This window comes from Pinus tabuliformis, chromosome Q, assembly GCF_031772625.1.
Source record: "Pinus tabuliformis cultivar Carrire ecotype Pingquan chromosome Q, CPIR1, whole genome shotgun sequence".
NCBI lineage: Eukaryota > Viridiplantae > Streptophyta > Pinopsida > Pinales > Pinaceae > Pinus > Pinus tabuliformis.
Genome location: NC_142296.1, coordinates 996,467,927 through 996,490,840, shown reverse-complemented (window position 1 = coordinate 996,490,840; position 22,914 = coordinate 996,467,927). Strand labels below are relative to the sequence as shown.

At 38.8% G+C, this 22,914-nt stretch overlaps 1 pseudogene across 1 annotated transcript in view; it reads right to left on the bottom strand.

Moving 5' to 3' along the window:
- Positions 1-22,914, bottom strand: part of LOC149222824 (uncharacterized) — a 369,394-nt pseudogene that overhangs the window by 311,413 nt on the left and 35,067 nt on the right. Inside the window, exons 4-5 of the transcript XR_016249667.1 lie at positions 7,635-7,740; positions 7,225-7,301 (exon numbers count right to left, since the gene is read on the bottom strand). The product of XR_016249667.1 is annotated as an uncharacterized LOC149222824 (transcript). The remainder of the gene's footprint in view (positions 1-7,224; positions 7,302-7,634; positions 7,741-22,914) is intronic.

The window sequence follows — 22,914 nt, the reverse complement described above, 5'->3', positions numbered from 1 at the left end:
GGAGGCCTAGATGGTATCTATATCCTGTTGGATGGATACCAAGGTTGTAGCCTGATGGTACCTATAGTGGCAAATGCCTAGATGACACCTTAGTCCCTATTGGGAGGATACCTTGGAAGTAAGGGCGTCAAGCATTGCGTATGTTGCTCTACTCTTCTTAGGAACATTTCAAATTGAAGTCAACGTTGTACCCGTTGAACAATTATGTATACCTCCCTAGTTAAGAGGGATTGTTGAGAAATGTAACTAGTATCGGTCTTCATAATTGTATTTGAGTCATGATGCAATGTATTTGTCAAAAGAAAGAAAAGAAAAATTATTATAAAAGAAAAAATTATTTTCTATGAGCATGGGTTTCATGCTCTATGTATTTTGTTTCTAGGTCAAGCCTCCATTGAAGGCTTCTAGGTTTGTGTCTTAAGTCATCATCACTGTCATTATTTTCTAGACCCTTCTTAGCTTTTTGTGTCAAGAAAGAAAGGTATTTTTGTAATAAAAATGAGTCTTGTCCCTCCTCCATCAAGTTGGCCTCAAGCACATCAAGTCGGACTCAAGCACATCAAGTTGGCTTCAAGCATATCGAGTCGGCCTCATTAATGGAGCTACAACTATTTAGTGCTACTCGACCTGTTTGAGGATCAATCAAGCATGACTTCGATCTACAACTCCAAAAGAAAAGAAGGAAGTGGAAATATAATAAAGGAGAGCCTATGTCATAACATGAAGTGAAGGAAAGCCAAGCAAAGAATTCTAGAAGCCTAGCGAAGAAGGAGGTCTAAAATTCGTCTTTTCTGTCACATATGTGAAAGGATCAAAACACAACAGGGCCGAAAGTACACGACTATGATTGTAGGCCATATTGCAGAAGGACCGAAGCCCTATTTGATCAGTTTGATGATTGGATTGAGTTAACTCTTTGATAGACTATGTCTTGTCTTGAAGGAAGATTCTTGAGGGTTGGCTTGATGGATGGAGGAAAAGTCTTTGTCTTGGTCAAAAGAGCAAGGTTGTCTCATTTGACTTGATTCTAAAGAAGAGAAGAAAACTTTTGGGTTTTCCCCTAGGAGAGGGGTTTTGCCCTGGTTTAGTGCCTACATCTTGTGTTCTTTGTTGCATTTGCGATCTTCATAGTTTTGACAATTGTCTTGATGATGAATATATAATAATAAAGAAGTAATAACAAATCACAAGAAGTTGTCAACATAAGAGAAATCAAACTTAAATCAGCCCTAACTGAGTTTCCCTAAGGATTTTTCAACAGTATCTTGATATTGTTTTGGTCAGTTATCATGATTATCATTCTGTTTCTGGATATTTTGATGGAAATTGGATTCTCTCTCATAAGGAAAGCAGTTTTGGGTTTTCCCCTTTGTGGGTTTTTCCCTGGCCTCAGGCCTAATTCTTTTTGTCTCTTGTTCATTGTCTCATTATGGATTTTACTACTCATTTCATGTTTGATAGTTGTAATTTTCTTCTATGTAACTACTTGATGATGCTATGAATAATGGATAAATATTGTCAAATCTAATCATTAGAAGTAGTTACCTGTTGAAGAAAATATTGTTCTAGTTCTGCAGTAGAAAAACAACATGTCAAATGCCTTTATATAGTGAACTAGCTAGGTTGAATGGGTGTGACGCTTCCTAGGTCGACTTGACTTGGAGGGAGGCTGACTTGACAAACATTGGAGCCAAAATTTCAAATTCAAAAATTCAAATTTTCTTCTTTTAAAACTTTGAATGGACATGACTCAAAAATATAATTTTTCTTTTGACTCTAGCATGAAGAACATGCTTTACAATAATTAATATAAATACATTAAGGGCCAAAATATACATTATGAAGACCAGGGCTGCAGGGGAGGCCCCCCCCCCTTGAATCCACTCCTGAAGCACTCTCCAAGTGGGAGCACATCAAGAGCGACCCTGGGAGCGCACTCCCAATTCGCTCCCATTTGGGATCAATTTTCAGGAGCGTGCTCCCGCATAACAACCAAGAAGAACAAAAAAATAAAATAAATAAAAATAAAAAATTTGCTCCCTAACGTTATTTGCAAAAAAAAATCGCAAAGACGTTCCAAACGCAATTTTCTTTCAAAGAAACAAAAAAAATTGAGTGGAGAAACCTAATATTTAACCCTATGGCCCTAGTATTGATATGCAATTCATGGTAATGTTAAATTCTTAAAGTAAAAGTGGCATTCTCTTTTATCTTTCATTTTCATCCTTTTACTTTAATTTTTAACATTACCATGAAATGACTCTGAATGTTTGAGACGTTCCGACCTCATTGGATTTCATATGGAGAAAGTAGAATTTTAGATCTCATTTAAAATCTAGCAGACTTATCAATTTTTCAAGATTTCAGGATTAGGGGGGATTGCAATGTTTCCATTGGATTTTGCCATGTACTAGGGTATGGAACTCGTATTTAATCAAGAGCACCAAGCCCTCTATGTACCTTGATGTTAGTGACATAGATTGTCGAACTCCTCTATCATGACCCCACTAAAAAAGTACCCATCACTAAAACAAAATCTTACTTGACATGCTACATTTTTTCTATCTTATGTTAATGCTTAGAGGGTGATATTAATGACAAAGATCCCAAGATAGCCAATGATTTTGATGATATGTAGGTATTCGTTGTAGCATGATGTTTTTGGATGTTAGAGGCCATCTAGAGCCTATTTGTTGATGTATTTTCGGTTCAGAGATGGATTGCACTAGATGTTATTTTTGTTATGTGCACCCTTACATGCTATATAAATGAGAACTTGTAATTTGTGGACCTGTGATTGATGAAGACTATAACTACTAGATGAATGACGTTATATGGTTTAATCCATGTTTTTATGTTTTTTATCACTAATTGATCATTCTCCATGCTTTTGTTGACAAATATGCATCAAAATATATAAAAATATATATTATATAAAATTCACTCCCAAAATCGCTCCCGACTCTGGAGCTTTTGAAAATGTCACTCCCGGCTCCCACTTCCCGCTCCCAAGCAACCTTGATGAAGACCAACCATAGTTACAAAATTCAACAGTCCCTCTTAACTAAAGAGGTATTCATAATGGCTATCATAAGTGTTCTCAAGTTGACAAATTTCTCTATGAAAAGGTTATAACAAAATCATCGTCAGCAAATCTCACATCATCAACATCTTGTCAGCATATCTGACATCATTAGCATCATTATCAATATCAGCATCAACTAGTTGGAATCTCTGACATTGTTAGCATCAAATAGGAGCCACAACTGGTCGGTATCGTTGACCCATACTGTTTGGTACACCTGACATGTGACCATACTAGTTGGTACACCTGACACATGGCACAACATTTAGCATCAACTAGTCATCATGACTTTGGTCAATACCACTAACCCAACTGGTTGGTACTCTTGACCTAGACTAGTCTTGGTTCACCAACCTAGTGAAACTCCAAAGGCCACACTCCATTTGAGCAACTAGGCCTGATGCTAAATGAGTTCCTCATCCAAACTGGAGAGACTAAGCCTAAAGCTGAAAGCCACACACTCAACTGACTGAACATGGGCTTTTAGGACTATTCTCACCAGCTGGTCAACATCTTTGACACAGGGAGAATAATTGTCCATGATGTTATTATATCAACTAGCTAAATTTCTTGTGCCCTAATTTATCGAATATCATTGTGAAAGATGGTTTGGTTGTAAATTGCACATGCTACTCATTGAATGGAAATAGATGAATATTCCTAGTGGATGGGATTTTCTTCTTTTTCCATGAAAAACCATAGATATTGAGTAGGTAATTGTTGAAGAGTGGTTGGTAGGGCATCATTCTTTGACCTCCTTAAAGACAAGCTTGGCAAATATTTAATCATCACAGACTCCATCTCCCAAGAATTAGGCATTGGTCAGAGCAAAATTGGTGGTCAACCTCTTTTTCCTTCTCTTTTCTCTTCTCCAAAAATTTTGGCCCCTTTTCCTAGACAGCTAGCTAGGGCACCTTGCGATATTCTTTAGGGGATGAATACTTCAAATCCGCTCGGACAGAAACCTGTGTTGGTGTCTCCTCTAGAGGATCTCAAAATTTAGTGGAATTCTCAAGGTTAATTTTCCAAAAATCTTTGTGCCCTAGTCGTGTCCTTGGAAGGAAACCTAGTTGGTTTTTATTGGATAAGGTGGTCTTCTTGAGGGTCCTATGAACATAGTATTCAGAGGAATAAATCTAGACCCTTTCTTCTGTCTTACCTTGATCTAGTGAATACTTTGGAGGAATTTCTTCCCGCGCATATTCTAAAAACCCTAGGTCTAGCATAAGGCCCAAATAGGTCTCTCAAATATAGCGAAAGCGTATTCAAGGTGTCTAATCATCTCACAAAGCTTCTTGAGAGGTCCTATATCATCTTGAAAGTCTTTACCTTAGGTATACTCATCATCATTAAAGATCTCAAACCCTAAGTCTAGATTTTCCTCCTAGCTTTTCTCGAAGAGCCTTTAGCTTCTTGAAAAGCATTGAGCCCTTAATTGAGTCTCTCCTTGAATGGGCCTTTGGAATCACTTCATTATCTAGTTATTGACATCATCATTATAAGTGATTTCCTTCATACCGGGACTCCTTCCATCAGTGAAAGTCTATAAAGAGCAGGTGACATTGACTGAGGTGACAGTGGGTCTTTGTTCCATTGTTGTCATTTGGTTTAGTAGTTCCCGTAGGTTCCCCTCCTAGGACCCCTGCTGATTGTGTGACAACACAGCCTGTACTCATCCAACAGGAATGTCATCCTAACCTTCCATACACCAAAGTTAGAGGCTTTGTCAAGTCTGTCCTGATCCCTGAGCCCTGTTATGGCCATCCCTGCGAAACTCAAATATGTTGTAGGTCAATAAAATAGAAGTCCCTTTCTCCTTCCGGCAACTACATCTAGTATCCTCTGCTACTCGCACTCCTCCTAGAATGCGTGGATATGTTCCTACACTAACCTCCTAGAATGCGTAGATATGTTCCTGCACTAACCTCCAGTGTCCTTCCCGAAACTCGCAGTACCTGTTGTTCCTTCTGGGCAGTGTTTAGTGTTGACCCTGGAATTCGCACTGGCCGAACTGGCTAGTCTATATAGCCTTCTATTGTTGGAATTTCGATCTCCTCTCCCTAGTTAGAAAATTGAAAACCCTCTGAGAAATTGTTGGAAATGCTCTCAGTGTGATTTTTCTTCCTTCCTTGCGCAGATCGGCAACTACAAATCCCTGCAGCAAACCTTCTGCGCCCAGATCTACTCTGCTAACTAACTGATCTGCTTGCCAGAATTACTTCCCGATAATACCACTGACTGTTGCCACAAATTTGAAGCAAAATCGAATTTTTCCTCCTCCCAAATCTAGAAATCAATTTTCTACTCCTCTGTTATTCATACCTCAGGCTGGCCTGCGCAAATCTAAAAGTCAGTGCTTCAGATCTCCCTCTGACACTGCACGATCTACTTCCTTTCGCTTTTGAGCCTCAGATCTAATCAACTACACTCTGATACCATGTGGAAAATCCATGATTGCAATAAACTAGAAACTATTCTAACTGATGCAATTTATTTGTCTTTTGTTATTTAATTAACAGCAAATAATGAATAGCTCACCACTGCAATCTTCACAATTAAAACAAACATTGTGGAAATAAATCAGGAACTGAAAAATAGTTGCACACACATAAAAATGACACCAGTGTTTCTGGACTAACATCCCTGGAAAAACCCTAAAGGGAAAATCAGTGCAACGGATGAGGGTTTATGCTTTATTATCTTCTGCAAATTAGAGAGTACATAAATCTGCTTGCCAAATATTGGCCAAGCTTCGGAAAATTTACTCCACTCCAACTGGAAGATCGACCTAGAAGCCCTTTGTTTACCTTGTAAAATCAAACTCGGCTTCCTCCAGTAAATGCGCACAAAAAATGTTGTTGCGAGAAATACGCACTACCTGGGCACTGAGATTCTACTGATCCTACAATCCTTTGGTGATCCTACACTTGCACTAGACAACCCACTCTTCCTTCTGGAATTGATTCCCAGCAACTGGAAAAAATATATGTTGTCCAAATCTGCGCACTGGAGAACCCGCACCCACTTGTACTGCCTTCCTAGAGAAGAAATTGGCCTTCCCTCTGAATCTGGGAATCTGTGGAAATTTCCCCTAGTAATCTCTCTCCAATTTCTGTTGAAACCCTTTCACTGATGCTCTGCTAGCTCGAACTCTTCCCTCACTGAATACTGCACGCTAGGAAATTCACACTATCCTGCTCTCTTGCTCATTCGATGTGTCTTCTCCAGTCCCCATCGACTTGCTCTTATAATTCTCTCTTTGGAGCACCAACAGCCAAGATCTAATCCTGATGGATGGCTAAGATCATCTTAGACTCTGTCAAATCGCTTTTGAGAAGTCTCTAGAGCAAAAGTCAATTTCCTTAATTAATACACTTTAATTAACCAGTTTTCCTAAGTTAGACTTAGGAAATATTTAATTATCCGGTCAATTAATTTAATTAAGGTATTTCGTAGTCATATCTCGTGAAACCATTTCTGCGTATTGGAGATCTCGTGTTCCTTAGCCTCTTAGACACTTCAGAGACTAGAAAGCCTGTCCAACGCTACTCCAAATTCCATCTCCAAAAACTAATGGCCATCACATACTGTGGAAATCCAACCCAGTTGTACTATAGACGAAACTGAAAATGGGGACATTACAGGCTATATGTGAAGAATAGGAGAAAAGTTTTCTCCTAGGGTTACCCATTTTGGTGGGTAACAAGACACACATGAACTACCTGACTAGTATAATAACTTATTGTATGCTATGTTGTATATCTAGGCTAATGTGTGAGTAGATTCTAGAATCATAATTTAAACATCACTTCACATAAGTTGTAAATTGACTTGATACATAAAACCCATCACATGGTTCTTGTATAAAAGACCCATATATGATATGAAGAGTATACTTCGAGTTTGTTCATGTTACTTTCAAGTTGTGTAGCATCAAATTGTAGATCATGTTTCTCTCTCATGCTAATGTAAAGCACAGCTTTTTAGCATATAATATTCAGAAAGTCGAAAACAATGGTAATTTTCAGTTTTTCCTAACAGGTTTTTCCTGAGAACTCTCCACAACAAGGGAAAACACAAATTTCTGTAAACAATTATTCAAGTAATCAGCATAGATGTGCCCATCTAAACAGACTTACCTCAGGACACAGTACATTTACACGAATGCCTTTACGTTTGTAAGTGCTAAGGGATCTTGAAAACATAACCACACCACCTGTGCCACATTTACATTAATAATATCAGTTTAAGAGACCTACAAAGTTGCTAATTAAAGCACACAAGATGATATATAGCGTGGACAAGTACTTAATATCAGGGTTGACAACTTGACATACATATTAGCAGCAGAATTCAATAAAAATTAAATTTAAATATTAAGAAGTTGAACATCCTTATGGAATGCAAGGGGGGCATAAGAACTCTGAGGCTCTAATCAGTAACAGGTTAGTCCTTTAAAAATTACCCACTGCATATTCTAGGTGTGCCAAAAATATCAGATATGTTTGAGCTGTATGAGCAAAAGAGTATTTCATAAGACTTTATAAACCTTTTGATGCACCATATATAGACATATTGTATGACGGATAAAGCCCCGCTGCAGATCCAATATTCAAAATTGTTCCATCGTGGCCTCCTGCTTCCATAGATTGAATCTGAGATGGCAAACAGCATCACCTATATTATACCAGGAAAAAAAATCTAAAAATGAAGCTTATTATTCCTTTAACCCTGCAAATGGAAAGATTAACATTACTTTTCACGAGAATAATGTAACGTGACTACTCTGACTCCAGAACTATCCTAATTCAACCTTTCCCACAGAAAACCAGCCTTCCAAACAACATTCATGATTTCCAGTATACTGAAAATTAGCATTGGAGGAATTCGTGTACAAATAAATGAGACGGACTGTAAGAGCTAAAAAACCGAAATGCATCATTTGACGTTCACAATATTTTAAAGTTTACGAAATTTGTGAAGTTGTGATGTCCCTTGCTCAAATATTCCAAATCAACTTGCAAAAAATTTTAAATTGCTCTTTCATGCATTTTGACAAACACTTTGCATGCAAACATTTCTTCAAACACTTTGCATGTGAATAAAATGAAGCATTTACAGTAGAGACATTTCTTCAAAGATTTTTGTATGCAATTAAATATGAAACCCTTAAAAATTTCCCAAATGGACTGGAATAACTTAGCCAAATCTTTATTAAATTTTATCACGAAATTACATGCGAAAATCAACTTCTGGAATCTGTGAAAAGCTCTAGCAAAATGGCATGGGCTTCCTCCAGATGAGTCCACCTCCACAATTAATTGGCCTTCACAGAAGAACTCGACTTCCACAGAATGAAGACGGCCCTCTCAAGGAACTTCGGCCTCAACAAAATCAATACGGCCTCTTTAATTAAATTCAATCTCCTTGGGGGCAAATGTTGTAATGTCCCCAAAAGATTAATTGCCCAAGAGACGAAGTAGCCTATAGATCCCCGTAGCCTATAGTAATTGATAAAGGGGAAAACCCTAAAACACCCAATGTTTGGTCAAGTTTGGGGCAGTTGGGGCAAAAAATCCCAAAGTTGGGGTTTGATGTGAACTTCAATCAACTAATTAAGGAGAAAAATCCCCCTCAAGGAAATCTATAAATACAAGAGGATTGGATTCATTTGAGGCATCATTGGATTTGAACATTTGTCTCTGTTTTTCTTTGAGCCTGAGGCTCTGAGGGTTTTAAGACCCCATTTCTCCTTGGACTAGTTTCGATGGAGGTGATCCCACCCTACCTAGTCACTCTTCGTTGTTCTAGCATAGGTTAGGATCAACTCTGGTTTGGTATTTTGGTTTGTTTTAGTAAGCAAGGATAAATTTTTGTCTGAGGAATAGCAAGGATTCTATGGGGAAGGCTGAGGCAAAATTTTGAAGCTAAGACAAGTTAATTGAGGCAGAAAAGAGCAAGAATCTTGAAGCGAAAATGAGTTTGTCTGAGGTTGGAATCTGTGCGAGTTTCATCTGTGAGGTAGCCGCAGTTGTGCCTGAGGCCAATAGGCCAAAATTTCTTAAGTAACTAGGAATGTGTGAGGCCACAAAACCAGGTATACTAATGCACAGTGTAACCCTTTTTGGATGAATACATGCGAAATTGTATTGAAACAGGCTCGTGATAATCATCTAAGGCAAGTCGAGGACGTTGGGGCTATAAAGAAGGTTACACAAGCAAACCGAAGAGTCTTTTTGAGTTCTATAGCAGTCCCAAATTATACAAATAGCATTGCAGAGGAGCCTTCTGAGAAATATTATGGGCGGATTTTCTATCCGACGAATTGCACTGAGATAGGTCGAAGCCCTTCCTGAAGTTGGATGTCATCCCTTTTCCCTATTTTGATGTCATTCTGGTGGTTAGCACTAACTCGCTAGCAGATCTGAGATTACCTATAGAATCATTCAAACCATGATAAATTGAGATGGTGGGTTTCTAAGATTTTTATTCATTGGTAAACCCTGAGGTCGAGGAGGCCAAATCATGCTCCTGTACAACATCGAGGCCATGAAAAGTTCTGATCCAGCCTGATCAAGATTCTCTGAGGAAGAAAGCTATATTCAAACAAAGAAAATTAGTAGTCCTACGCTAGCTAGGTATGTTGAAGAATGTAACTAGTGTTGGTTTTCATAATTATATTTGAGCCATGATGTAATGTATTTGTCAAAAGAAAGAAAAAGAAATTTTATTATAAAAGAAATAGACTTATTAAATCATGGGTTTCATGCTTGGGTCAATTGTTTATAGATCAAAGCCTCCATTGTAGACTTCTAGGGTTTATGTCAAGTGTCCTTGTCTATGTCATATTGTAAAGAACCCTTCTTGGGATTTATTTGTCAAGAAAGAAATTTACTTTAATGTAAATTAGGTCTTCTAGGCCTCTCCCACCAAGTCAGTCTCAAGTTGGACAAGTCAGCCTAAACAGAGGAGCATAAACTCCTATATAAAGGCAGCAACTCAACCTCATTTTGTCACTCAATCATCAAGTTCGATATAAATCTTCTGGGGCCAGAAAAAGTGTGAATTTCAAGAAGGAAGAAGGAGAAATCTAGCGAAGGAGAAGGAGGACACTATCTATCTAACGAAGTCCAAATTTTCTCTCTCTTATTTCACACATGCAAAGGAACTGAAGCTCCTGGAGAGCCAAAACTGCAATTCTGTTACTGGGCCGAAATTTTGTAGTTGGGGGTCGAAGTTATATAGTTGGGAAGTCGAATTTCTGGATTATTCCTAAGATGAAGTTGTTCGATAAGAAGAGATCGCTAAATCATCTTGAAAGGTTGACATGGTGGAGGAGGAAGGTTTGTTGGTCTAAGGTCTTGGTCTATCTCATTTTGAATCTACTGAAGGAAGAGTTCTAAATAGGTTTTCCCCTATATAGGGGTTTTAGCCCTAGCTGAGTGCTTACATCTGGTGTCCATGATCTTCATGTTTTTGCTTTGATAATTGCTTGATAAGAAGAATATAAAGAAGTTAATAAGAACATAATAATATTACAAGTAATTATCATTAGAAGGATAGAGCATTCCCAAAACTAGAATCGTTTTTTGACTAAAGACGGAACGAAACCCTGCTCCCGCGCGGCAAAAAAAAATTCGCTTCTGGTAACAAGGATCTTCCACTGCGCGGGGGTGAGGAGGCTAAACCCTAGCCGCCTCTACCCCCGATTTCGAGCCTCTGCGTCTTGCCCGGGATCTAATGGTTTTCGTTGATGCAGACGGTGCAAGTTGGCCACGCGCTGGCTTCTCTTTCGCTGAGATTTGGAGCGTTGAGGGAACATGGGCGTGGAGGACCTGGCCAACACTGTTCTTGTTTCATGCCGCTGCAACTTGGCTGGGTGTCCTGGGGCTTCTGAAGGCTGCTGTGGAAGATCGGTGGTAGTTTGTTTATTTTTTGGTTCGTCTGATATAGGAGGAGAGTTTGAGGGGGCGGGGGAGGAGTGGCTACCCTGGCAGCTTTTTTCCCCCATTTCGTGCCTCTCTTTATTGTTTGGGCTTCCAGGGTTTGAGCTTACCTGTCACAGTTTCTTTTCTCAGGAATGTTTTTGCCTGTGGCGGTTCGGTGTCGGGTCTGTGCTATTCGTGGGATCTGCACTAGCGCTCTCTTGGGGCTGCACCACTGCTTTTATTTGTTGGGTTTTGTAGTGGGTATGGGGCTTCTCTGTTACCCTCTATAGCACTGCTCCGAGGCTCATTTTCTGGGCAAACTGTGATCGGTTTATGCAGGGTTTCGGCTATTTGGCTTTAGCGGGCATACGTGCCTTTCACGGTTTTTCCGATAATGTATTTTGCCCCTTTGAGGTTTCTGGGCACCTGTTTCTGTAGGATTGTTGGGGTTTACATACCCGGTTTTTTGTATTTTTCCCTGAAGACTATGCTTCAGGCTTTTTCACGGATACTCCATTTGGAGTGTTGAACTGTAAGTGGCTCTGCTCACTATTCTACATATGCTTTTTGCATCTACAACATGTAATTTTCTAAAATCAATGAAAATTATGCTTTTTCTCCCCGGGAAAAAAAAGTAATTATCATTAGAAGAAAAAAAAAATTGTCTTTCCAATTTTCTAACATGGTATTAGAGCTAGGGTGAAGAAGAAGAAGGAAAAAAGGCAAGTTGAAGATCTATTGAGGAAAAGGAGATCAAAGAAAGGTCATTAAAGAAAAAGAATCATATAAGGAGATAAGTCTACTATCTATAGGAACTATGTCAAACTCAATGAAGGGAGAAAACAAACTAGAAGGAGCCTCCAACTACAAGGCCTGGAAAAAGAGGATAGATCTCATCCTCGAAAAAAACAAAGTTTTGGATCTTGTTCAAGGAAAAGTCAAGAAGCCTACAGATGAAGCAGAGAAAGCAAAGTTCAGAGAAACCGAAATCTTGGCCATGAACCTAATAGTGGATGGAGTAAAGGACAACCTCATTCCATACATATCCAACATAGATTCCACTCAAGAAATGTATGAGGCTCTTTCCAAATTACTCACCATCAAGAACATTGGTCAAATAGAAAGCCTCAAAAATGAGTTAAGAACTATTAAGATGACGAAAGACGATACTGTATCATCCTACTTTATAAGGATATCTAGAATCAAGGATGAACTCCAAGCAATAGATGAAGTTGTACCAGAAAAAGAGCTTGTAATTACCGCTCTTCTAGCACTACCAAAATCTTGGAGTGCTTTTGCATCAAGAATTAACAGTTGGAAGGATACTCCTACATTTGAACAAATGTGGAATACATGCAATCAAGAAGAAGCTCAAGTATCGTTAGTAAACAACAAGAAGGAGGATCAAGAAGAAGACATCTCTAATACCTCTTATGCTCATCACAAGAAGAAGGGAACCTTCAAGAAGTTCAAAGGACAAAAGAAGGTTGACCTATCCAAGATCGAATGTTACAATTGTCACAAGATGGGTCACTACAAAAATCAATGTCCGGAGAATCCAAGGAATAAGAAGAGAGATAGGGATCGAGCAAATGTTATTGATGAAGCTCCACCTAAGAAGAAGAAGACTGAAGAATCAGAAGTCAAGGACTTATACTACTGAGTCCTCTCTCTCTCATATATCCCTCTTCGTCTGCTATTTTAAGTTTTGAATTGTTTTCCTTTATGTTTTGATTTCTATAATTTGTAGGTCTAACATATCTTGTTAGAACATTTTTGAATTTTTTATAAGTTGTAGGTATCCCTCAAAGAATGGATTAAGAGGGAGCCTTCGCCATTTTACCAAAAAGATAAGTACCTTGTTTCTTGTTTCCTCTTTAAAGTTTGATTTCCCTCTCATATCAAGATTTGTTTGTATTATATACTATAAACTTTTTTCTTTATATTTTCCTTGGTTAGGAAAGGTTGCAGATTACACAAAGATTATGGAGGAGACCTGAAGCATGGAAGAATTTTTGTAACAGAGTAAGCCCTTCAAGAATCAATGTCCTACAAGGTTTGTTAAGAAACAAATCAAGGTATGTTCTAGGCTATAAGTTTTGTCATAAAGTTCTCCTCATGGAAAAGGTATGATCACTCCTAAAATTTACTTTACATTACTGACATCATTATGTCTAGGGTTTTGAATCACAAAGATTCTTGTTAGGGTGATTAATCATTAGATTGAATCTACCCTCATGATATTATTTGATCATTCTTGTGTAACCCTAACCTTTAGGGTTCACTACAAAACCCTAGCCTCTTGTTGCTAAGGGTATGTCAATATTGATTATGAAACCCTAGTCTACATAGGGTTGTTGATGAAATCTAGAATTCCTATTCTTTTGATGTTTAGTGTTTTGATATTATAGAAACCCTAGTCCTTTAGGGTTTTCTATTAATGTCTAAATTATGTATTGAAACCCTAGAACTTTAGGGTTTGTTAAAACCCCTGTAATAACTATAGTAAGATCCTAGGAATGAAGCCCTAGGTGTATGTTCATAAGTTTAATCAAAACCCTAGCCCAGTGAAAATTGTTGATGTATTGATGTTTGTGTCCTGGGTTTACCTAGTAGGTATGGATATTGATATGAGATGTTAGTACATGATAATGTGATCCTAGATATGTATATGCATTGATGCTTATGTTTTAGTTTATGAATTCTAGGGTATGTAGCAAAGCCCTAGTAGAAATTGATATTCTAGGAGATGATGATGTTTAGTTTTGATGATAAAATCTAGGGTTTGCAACTAACCCTAGTAGAAGTCTAACATGTAAAAGCATATTGTTGATGTATAGCACTATGATTGGATTGTTATTTGATTAAATTGTTGATATCTAAGGCTTTATGTCTCGAAGATGAAGTCTAGGGTTTGTGACAAAACCCTAGCAAGAAATTGAAGTCTAGTATGTAAAGAGATGTAACTCTTGTTGTTTATGAACCTAACTAAGTTTAGGTGTTTAATGTCTAAAGTCAAAATGCTTCCATATGATTCTGATGTAGTTTACTTCATGCTTCTGTATGTTCGTACTTGCTATCAAAAGTTTTGCAGGTACATAAGCTTCAAGATGTTGAAGATGTTCGTAAGTAAAGACGACTTGATAATATTGATAAGCATGATGAAGGAAGTTATGTGAATGATGATGATCAAGATAACCTTGATACCGTAAGAAGGAATGGAAGCCATGAAAGGTTCTCTGATGTTATAAAAAGGAAGTGGTTGATCTCCCTAAGTTCAGAGGGAGCATGGATAGAAGAAAGGGTATGTCTCCCCAGTTAAGAGGAGGGCATATTATGGCAGTGAATACTTTGAAGTAAGCAAAAGTACTATCGATAATATTCATGAAGTTGCAAACAAAAGACTTGAGAAAGATCTAAAGATGTATTTGGTGTTGCTGAAGAAATGAAAGAAGAAGAAAACATCAGACAAATTGTATATAACTTGATGATGAAAGTAGCATCAGAACGATTGAGGACCCCAAAGGTTTGTGTTCATTTGTATGTATATTTGAAAAATTATTATTAATTGGGGTTTGTGTTTGTACAGGTAAATCTCTCCATGAGAAGGTTGAACACTTTGAAAGCATGCTTGGAAAAATGGATATATTTGGTTTAGTTTATAGGAGAGATGAAGCATCTAATGGCAGATGCTTAAGAGGACATATGTTCGGCCTATGTGTTGATGTCTAGATCCCGAAGAGGGAGGGTGGCGTTGGTCATGGAGCTTCGACCCTGGATATGCACCTAGATCCCTGGGTTGATGGTTAGCAAGTCTGATGGTACCTAGAGTGGCTAAAAGCTAGGGATCAATCTTAGTCCCACTGAAATAGAATACCCTCATCAGGTTTTTAGTCCGCATCACCAAGTGTGCTAGAACTCTTCATAGTTCATTTTGGAGATCTTCCATGTACCTCTATACATTTGTAATTATAAATACCTCCCTAGTTAAGAGGGAGTGTTGAAGACTGTAACTAGTGTCGGTCTTCATAATTATATTTGAGTCATGATGTAATGTATTTGTCAAAAGAAAGAAAAAGAAATTTTATTATAAACGAAGTTGACTTATTAAATCATGGGTTTCATTCTTGGGTCAATTGTTTATAGGTCAAAGCCTCCATTGTAGGCTTCTAGGGTTTATGTCAAGTGTCTTAGTCTTGTCATATTGTAAAGAACCCTTCTTGGGATTTATTGTCAAGAAATAAATTTATTTTAATGTAAATTAGGTCTTCTAGGCCTCCTCTACCAAGTCGGCCTCAAACTAGACAAGTCGACCTAAACAGAGGGGCAGAAACTCCTATATAAAGGTAGCAACTCAACCTCATTTTGTCACTCACTCATCAAGTTTGATCAAAATCTTTTGGGGCCAGAAAAAGTGTGAATTTCAAAAAGGAAGAAGGAGAAAGCTAGCGAAGGAGGAGGACACTATCTATCTAAAGAAGTCGAAATTTTCTCTCTTATCTCACACATGCAAAGGAACTGAAGATACTGGGGGGGCGAAACTATAGTTCTATTACTAAGCCAAAATTCTGTAGCTGGAGGTCAAAATTTTGTAGTTGGGAAGTCGAATTTCTGGATTGTTGTTGGGATGAAGCTGCTGAATAAGAAGAGGTCACTAAATCATCTTGAAAGGATGACTTGGTGAAAGGGGAAGATCTGTTGGTCTAAGGTCTTGGTCTATCTCATTTTGAATCTATTGAAGGAAGAGTTATCACTAGGTTTTCCCATATATAGGGGTTTTAGCCCTGGTTGAGTGCCTACATCTGGTGTCCATGATCTTCATGTTTTTGCTTTGATAATTGCTTGATAAGAAGAACATAAAGAAGTTAATAAGAACATAATAATATTACAAGTAATTATCATCAGAAGAAAATCTTTTTGCCTTTCCAATTTTCTAACAAGGTATTCTCTGATAATACTCGCATAAGGGTTCTTCCAGAGCTATGGACTAGTTAGAATAATTGAGCCTGATACAGTAGTTTAATCTATTGAATTTAAAATTGTATTGAACTATAACGAATGTTGTTAAATCTGGGTTATATTGTCATTGTGGATTTGCTACAATACTGTGTTGTATGTTTATTATGTTAAGACTACAATACTTAAGATTTATGTGTCATTATCTGAATAAGGAAAAGGAGGAATTTGTTGAAAACCCCAGTACTCAGGAAACCTCTAGGAAAAAATATTCCTAGAACGTTACAAATGCAGCCTTCACAATAATAGATGTGGCAGCCACGATGATGAACTCGGCCTCCAAAAGATAAATACAGCCTCCACAAGAATAAATGTGGTCTTTACAACAACAAATGTGACCTCCTCGATGATAAACTCAACCTCCAAATTATGAACTTAGCTACTGCAATTAAATTCGGCCTCCATAAGAATGTGAATTGTTGTGAATAAACTTGACCCCTTAAGATAAAACTCAGCCTCCACAATAAATTCACTGCACAAAATAAATGCGACCTCTCCAAACAATTCCGCCCCCACAAAAACAATATGATTTCTTCAATGAAATTTGGCCTCAACCAAGAATTTGGCCTCCTTGTTCAATCTCGCTTTCACAATAAAATTCGGCCTTCCAAGATAAACTCGAACTCCTCACTAAAATTCGGCCTCCAAAGGAGCTAGAGCTGCTACAAAATAGATGAATCAATTCTTCTTCAGGCTCCCACGACCTCAGTTAAAATGTAGCTTCTCCTTCAATATGAGCACCTGTGAAGAACCTAGATGATTCCTCCTTGACTAGCTAGGGTGGATGTGTCTCACCACCAAAATCAATCTTGATCAACTAGGGTGGATATGTTTCACCACTGAAACTAATCCTCACTAGGGTTTTCGCTCTATACTCAAAAGATCCAAGAGCTCACCAAAATCAATTTAGAAAAATAATCAATGCATAATTGAGCTCTCATTCTCTTTGTTGGACACCTAATCCACTAGGGTTGGTGTGGACGAATGTGAAGTGTCACGAAAGTCCAAGAGACCTCTTGGAATATGAAACCAAGGGTCAAACAATGTATTAATATGTACATCTTTGTGAATAGAAAATGCATCACAAGATTTATTTTGCCTATCAATTTATGTGTGTGTTTAATATAGTATCAAAGCAAGCATATGCCTGCCCTGCTCAAATTTGAGCCACAGTGTGTGCCCTTCCTGACCATTATTTTTGTGGTTTTTCGTTGTCCTGGGCACTCTTCCTTAAGCAGTTGCGTGATTATTCAATACTTTGCGCTTGTTAGCACTCCACCTGAGTAGTACCCATCATCATGCCCATCATCCATCTTTGTGCTACCTCATTCTCTGAAGATGGTTTCTTCACTACACTTGATTCTAGTCGTATTCACAACTTCCTGGAGTTTTACAGTTTTCCCTACGACGTGGCCCTAGTCCAGGCCCGCCAAAGCACTAGCAAACTCTTGCCAAACTTGTGACAATGGTCTACCGAAATCACACTGTTATTGCTCAGTTTTGTGTAAGAATAGAAGAACGTGACCATATTCTCAGCTTTTAAAGGGCATCAGATTTATCATGGTGGGGTGAAAGAGACCATTCAAGGGCATAAGTTATCACTAGATTATAGAGAAACAACCATATATCTTCCAAATTTTGTGTTGTTTATTTACTAAGTGTTGATTTTTGGTAGCATCGAATGTGTTCTAAGTCTCAAATTTTGCAGGGAGGCTTGGGAACATGTATTCCAAAGAACCCGAAAGCATTTTGGGAAATTACACCCAAAAGCAATTTTATTAAAATAATTAATTATTTTTAATGGGACCCTAAGTCTAAACTTAGGAAAATAAAATAATTAATGGGCATTAATCTAACTCTAAGTAGCAGGAAACGCTGGGCAGGGGTCCGTTTCCGTACGGAAACGAAACGGAAACGAGTTTCCCCGTACCGTACGGCGTGGAAACGAGTTTCCGTCCGTACGGGCGCGTTTCCCGAGATGGAAACGCGCCCGTACGGACGGAAACTCGTTTCCACGCCGTACGGGCCCCGTTTCCTGTAAAAAAACACTTGTTTTTTAAATTTTTTTTTTTCCTAATTAGTTTTTAATTTAGCTTAGGGTTTCTAATCACTTCTAGAAAGCATTTCTAAAGTTATAAAAGAGCAGTGCCTCTCATTCTCTCATCACACTATTCAGCAAGGAGTTTCTCTTGGAGATTGGCAGTTGTTTCAGTAGCTGGTGTTTTGAGCATTGAGCAAAGTAGATTTCAGCAGCGGGAGAAAGAGATTTCAGCAGCAAGAGAAGGAGATTTCTGTAGCAGCAGATTTGGCTCAGCTACAGCCATATTTCTCTTCTCTTTTCTGGCATTTCCGGGTAGTTTCAACCACAGAAAATTAATTTGGGTAAGCCACATTCATTTTGTTAGTTTTTTCTTACTATTTCTTCAAATTTTCTAGGGTTTATGCAGCTAAATTGCTGAAAAACGTTTTTTATTTATAGATTTGTTTTTTAAATTTATTTTTGCAGCAGATTTGGCTCAGCTACAGCCATATTTCTCCTCTTTTCTGGCATTTTAGGGTAGATTCAGCCACAGATAATTAATTTGGGTAAGCCACATTTATTTCTTAGTTTTTTTCTTACTATTTCTTTAATTTTTCTAGGGTTTATACAGCCAAAAATATGAAAAACGTTTTTATAAATTTATTATTTACAGATTTGTTTTTTTAATTTATTTTTGCAGCAATGGCTTCCAGCCAAAGTGCAGCTGCAACTTCAAACCCTAGGGCCAACCCAAGGGCTGAATATTATCCTCTTTGGAGGCATGTGACGAAGCTTCAAAAATGTGGAGGTGGTGGCTCATGGGAATGGCGATGCACTCTTTGCAATATTACGTACAAGGGCTCCTACCCAAGAGTGAAGGCGCATCTGTTGCATGGAGGAGGACAGGGGATTCTGGGTTGCACAAAAACAGCAGATCCGTTGGTAAGGAGGGCATATCAAAGAGAGCAAGATGAGGCGGATGGTACTAAGAGGAGGCATGATGAGCATACTCAGGCTACATCTAACATTGAGCCAAGGATTGTAGTTGAAGCAAGAAAGAGGAGAGGTGGTCACATTCAAGAACATGAACAAGCAGCACCCAAACATACCAGAGGCTCAGGGGCATCCCAATCAGTTCAGGATAGCAGAATTGCTAGATTGGTGAATGTGCAAGCAAGAGAAGAAGCTGATTCTAGAGTTGCCAGGTGCATTTATGCATGTGGTATCCCATTCAATGTTGTTCGCTCTCCTTACTGGCAAGATATGTTGAGGGCAGTTAACAAAGCTCCTCAAGGGTACAAGGGGCCCAACTATGAGAAAGTCAGAACCCAGCTTCTCAAAAATGAGAAGGAACTTGTGGAGGACGTTTTAGCTCCAATTCGTTCTTCCTGGAGTAGCTCTGGGGTTACCATAGTCTCAGATGGTTGGACAGATATGAGGCGCAGACCATTGATAAATATCATTGCCACTTCCCCCAAAGGAGCAATGTTTATCAAGGCAGAAGACTGCTCAGGAGAGGTGAAAGATGCACAGTTCATTGCTGATATTATTATAAAAGCTATTGAACAAATAGGGCCTAACAGGGTGGTGCAAGTTATCACGGATAATGCACCAGTTTGCAAAGCTGCAGGTTTGATTATTGAGGGGAGGTATGACCACATATTTTGGACACCATGCATTGTCCATAATCTGAATCTGATCTTAGAGGAGATCGACAACAAAGTTTCCTGGATAAAGGAAGTCATAGGGGATGCAAGGGAGATTATCAAATTCATCACCAACCACCACCAGTCTCAGGCCATATTTCGAGAGTACTCCAAATTGGAGTTGTTAAAAGTTGCTGAGACAAGATATGCCTCAAACTTCGTGATGTTGCGCCGCCTTGTTGAGGTTAAGCATGCATTAGTTTCTATGGTGGTGAGTCAACTGTGGATTGAGTGGAGACAAGCAGATTCAGAGCGGGGATCTATGGTGCGTAGATTGTGCCTTGATGAGGATTGGTGGAGCAAGGTAGATTTCTTGCTAAAGTTCACAACCCCTGCATTTGAGCTTCTCCGGAGTGCTGACACTGACCAACCTTTCTTGGGAGAGGTATATGATGGCATGGATTCCATGGTTGAGAAAACTATGGAAATCATTTCGCAGGAGTCTCCACAACTTCTGTTTGTTGATGATCATTTTGCTGGTTTGATCAAGAAAATCATTGTTGACAGGTGGAACAATTTCAATACACCATTGCACACTTTAGCACATGCTTTGAACCCCAAATTTTATGATGAGGAGCTTATTGCTAAAAGCAATGGGAAGAGGAAGGCACCCCATAAGGATAGAGAGGTGGCTACTGGGGTGAAAAAAGCACTAATGAGAATGTTTCCTTCTCACCTACATAGGGAGGTAAAGGAGGAATTTGCCAGTTTTGCTGCAGGAATAGATGATTATGCAGATATATCAGCTTTGGAGGAGAGAAGCACCATGAATCCAGTTAGGTGGTGGATTTGTCATGGAGCAAATGGTGTACATTTGCAAAGCCTTGCCATTCGTATTCTTTCACAAGTGGCAAGCTCTTCATCAGCAGAAAGGAATTGGAGCACTTATGGTTTTATTCATTCTGTGAAGCGCAATAGGTTGGGCTCACAGAAAGCAGAGGATCTTGTTTATGTGCACTCCAACTTCGCCTTGCATCTCGTAGGGGTCCAGAATACAACAGTGGTCCTTCTAAAGAATGGGATGTGGATGCAGAAAATCCTGATTTGGATCTCTCTCTTGCTGCCCTGAATATTGAGGAGGATTCTGGAAGTGGAGTTGGTGCATCATCTTCTTCAGCACCACCATCCACTGTTGAGCATTCTGCTGCTTCTATTTTTGATGAGGATTGTTATGATGAGGATTAGTCTTTTGTGACTTGTCTCTATAGTTCTTGCAGCCTTATAGTCTTTATTGTACTTGCAGCCTCATATACTAATATAAATAAAGGCTGATTTTGGATTTTCCAGTTCCTATATTTCTATTTGAGTATTTTCATTATGTGATGACTCATGAGTAAATGTGATCATTGTGATGTAAATTTAATCTTAATGTTAAAATGTTTAAGTAAATGTATCATTAATGCTTTATGATTGCACATATGTATATTAATAATTTTTAAATGTTTTTAATATATATATATATATATATATATATATATATTATTATATATATTATTATATATATTCGCGTTTCCCCGTTTCCAAAATTTGGGGAGGTCGCGTTTCGTTTCGCTTCCGCGTTTCCCCGTTTCGTGCAACTTAGAGATTCTAACTGTGGGTGTAAATTCTAGAAGAAGACGAGGATCAAGAAGAAATGATCTTAGCCATTGATTAGCTTCTAATATGGGTCGTTGAATGTCAACGAGGAGATTATTTAAGGAGGCTTGAGGGTCACTTGGAAAAGACACAGAGCGAGTTCAGAAGTTCGATTTTCTGAAGCAGAGCAGCTACCGGGAGAATTTCGATAGTGAGCTTTTGCAGTGAGGGGCAAGGATAGTATTCGAAGGGAAATCTTGCCCAGTCGAAGGATACTCCGCAAAGAAGGCAAAGGGAGATCTAGCATTGGCAGCACTGAGCCAGAGGGGCTAACACAGAGCCACACAAAGGTAGCGTAGAAGCCAAGAGGGAGTTCAAAATTTGCAGAGGAAATTCGAGTTTCAGAAGCCGGGAGTCGGGGTGTGAGACTGGGAGGCAGAAATCGAATCACTTGGGCAGCAAATCGACCAGCCAGAGGATTAACGCTATCCCCAGTAAGCTTGACGTTGGGCTAACACAGACACTGTGCAGAAGCAGCGCAGAGGCAGCGAAAGAAGTCGGGGGCAATCTTTCTGGGGTTGGATCAGCTAGGATTCCTAGTGATAGTGTGAGGTATTCTCACAAATCTCTCTGTCTGGATTATTCTCTGTAACTGGATTGTCGGGAAGGCTTCCAGAGATGTATTAAGATTTTACTACTTCATAGTAATAAAACCCTCAGATCTGCTGCACCGTTTTCCCGCATTGGGTTTTTCCAGGGACATTTGTCGAAAAACAACTGTGTCACTTGTGTGTATCTTTCTCTATTGTTCAGTTTCTTGTTTCGGCATATAATTTAATTGGTGTAGGCTGCAGTGTATGCATTTCGATGTTTGTCGTAGGAAACAGCGAATAACTTGTTCATGTAAATCTAACAAGTAGGAGAAATATCATCAGTGTTGCAGTAGGAATTCCCGGTTTGCGGAATTTTCAACTAAGTGCTCCCTAGAAATTGTACGTTGGGTGGCATATAATTCCAACCCACAGTAGTTGTCCGTCCTCCATATTTTGACATCGCCTAGGAGATCGCTGACCTAAAGAATGGGCATGCCAAGCTGGAGCAGGTAGTCTAACAAATTGCTTCTATCTCTTCGACTTATTAACAGTGCCAATTTTTTTCTTGTGTACAAGTTGTAACGCCTAGCCAGACATCTGTTTTGTCATTTCACTCAATTGTTATCCTATCTCTTTCTGTCTATTTGCTATTGTCTGCTTGGTGTGTAGAAACGCCCCTGTTCATTGTGCATTAGGTAGAAATGCCCAAATCAATGTACATTTTTCTGCAATGTGCCAAAACCCACACAGGAATGCTCCTGTGTTTTGTTTTTCTGATTTTACTATTGTTGCTTCATTGTAGCTTTAGTTTCTTTGTTTGAAAGCCCACTATTGATACAAAGTTGAAGAGCTTGGAGAAATTCCCTTGGCTCTTAGCTATCCTCCTCATCCTTGCCAGATATGGATGAAGCCGAAGCGGTATTTTTAGGAAGAAGAATGTTATGGATATTGGGCATGACGGTACCGTTGGCTATGGTGACAACACTCAATA